General features: G+C 54.5%; 1 non-coding gene across 1 annotated transcript; it reads left to right on the plus strand.

The window, feature by feature from the left end:
- Positions 1–1802: 1802 nt before the first annotated feature.
- On the plus strand, positions 1803–1885 carry TRNAL-CAG (transfer RNA leucine (anticodon CAG)). The gene has a single exon. It is a non-coding gene; the product is annotated as a tRNA-Leu (tRNA).
- The last annotated feature ends 239 nt before the right edge of the window (positions 1886–2124 follow it).

Below are 2124 nucleotides of genomic sequence, written 5' to 3' on the forward strand. Positions count from 1 at the left end.
GTGTGTAGGGGGAATGGTTTGCAAGAGTGGGAGAGATCTATGGAAAGGGTGTAGCCTGGCTGAGGAGAGGTGTGGAGGGTGAAAGGGAGAATAAATAGGAGGTGTGGATGTACTAGAGGGAGACAGGAGAGAGTTTCTTTTGGTGGAATAGGTTTGTCTAGGTCTTTTTGCCAGCACTGGCAAGGGATGTTTAATACTTGAGCAGGGACCAGAAAACCAAATAATCTGCAAAACCAATCATTTCCATCACTAGATGAAAGTAGCTCTGATTCCCTTTTGGCTCTGGAGCAGGAGTATCTGGAAAATGGCATTGAGCAGTCGGTGTGGAGGTGGTACATGTGGCAGTCTGCATGCAGAGCAAGGGTGGGAGGTGTTTGCAGTCGAGAGGGTGAGCATGAGGAGTGGCTTGAGGAAGTGTGTGTGCAGGGGGCTGGAAGGAGGAGGCCGGTCAGTCTGTGAAGGGGAGGAGAAGGAGGATGGGCAGTCTGTGTACTGGAGGAGCAGGAGGCAGATGAGATTGGGAAGTGGAGTAGCAGGAGGCAGGCCAGGCTCTGCACTGGAGAAGTTTCCCTGCAGCCTTGCTGCATTGCCCCATGAGTACCTCCCAGTCCAGCAGAAAGACTTTAGCAAGACCAGTATTGGCAAAAGCAGACTGAAGGGGCTGAAGAAGAACTGCTGAGGATGGGGGCCACACTGAACAGGACGAAACAAAACACAGCGCAGGTGATTGGCAGGCAGCTTTGTGTACAGAGCTTCGCCCTGCTCCTCCCAGTGCCCACAGCAGCCCTGCTTCCTCCTCTGGAAACGAGGAGCCTGCCATAGCTTTGGGGCTAGCCCTGCTTGGAGCAGGTGGAGTAGTCATTTAGGACAAGAGGAAATGGCCTCAAGTTGCACCAAGGGAGGTTTAGATTGAACATTAGGAGAAATTTCTTTACTGAAAGAGTGGTCAGGCCTTGGAACAGGCTGCCCAGGGAAGTGGTGGAGTCACCATCCCTGGAGGTATTTAAAAGACGTGTAGATGAGGCTCTTAGGAACATGGTGTAGAGGGCATGGTGGTGTTAGGTTGACGGTTGGACACGATGATCTTATAGGTCTTTTCCAACCTGTATGATTCTATGATTCTAGTCACCTCCTTGCCAGCATTGGGAAAAGCAGACTGAGGGGGAGTCTTTCAGTCATTCAGAATTTCTCAGGGAGTGTTGAAGCATTGAAGCAGGTGCCCAGAGAACTTTGGGATTCTCCATGTTTGGGTTTCGTGGTGAAGTTTCAGTGGGGTTGGCCATTGAGCAGGGGTTGGTGTGACAGAACCCTTATTGCCCAGTCTTCCCTGCCCCAAGCAGGGAAGAAGGAAGCACCCTTGTTGCCCCAAGGAACCATCCATGAGGCAGCACTGCCGACCAAGTGCTTGGCTTGCATATCCTGGGTCTCTGTAGGGAATGGAGGAAGTCATGGGAAAGGTACACGTGTGCCTGGAGCCCCTTGACCGGATGTTGGCAGGTGCAGAGCCGTAACTTGCTGACGGTTCCTTTGGTTGCTCCCGTGAAGGATTGCCTTGGGCTTTGCGAGACACATCGGAAGTGTGCTGCCCCTGTGCTGGGTGCTCCTGTTCCACGTGGCCTGAAGTGCCTGGAGGTGCTGTGGTCACCTGCCAGCAGCCCTCGGTGGGAGTGGGCAAGGGTGCTCCCAGGCGCAGCTCCCCCTGCAGCAGTGCCAGGAGGAGGCTGGCTGAGCTGGGCTGGCTCTGGCAGCTGCAGGGGGAGGAACGGCAGCAGCCGAGGCAGCGCTAGCAGCAGCAGCAGAGGGTCAGGATGGCCGAGCGGTCTAAGGCGCTGCATTCAGGTTGCAGTCTCCCTGGGAGGCGTGGGTTTGAGTCCCACTCCTGACAGGCTCCTCTCTCTTGGCCTCCCCCCCAAAACTTATAATCTGCCTCCCCCTCCTTCAGGAAGCAGCTTCTCACCAGCTGATTGGTGCTTTGTCCTCTCTGGTCATGAAATACCCAGAGGACAGAGACTTCACAGCCCATCTGGACCTATGTCCCCTTGCTTACTGACCCTCAGGGTGATCATTTTTGATCCTTTTTGGCCTAGAATGGAAATGCAGACACAGAGCCCCTGGGGATGCCCC

This window comes from Calonectris borealis, chromosome 11 (genome assembly GCF_964195595.1).
Source record: "Calonectris borealis chromosome 11, bCalBor7.hap1.2, whole genome shotgun sequence".
NCBI classification, from domain to species: Eukaryota; Metazoa; Chordata; class Aves; order Procellariiformes; family Procellariidae; genus Calonectris; species Calonectris borealis.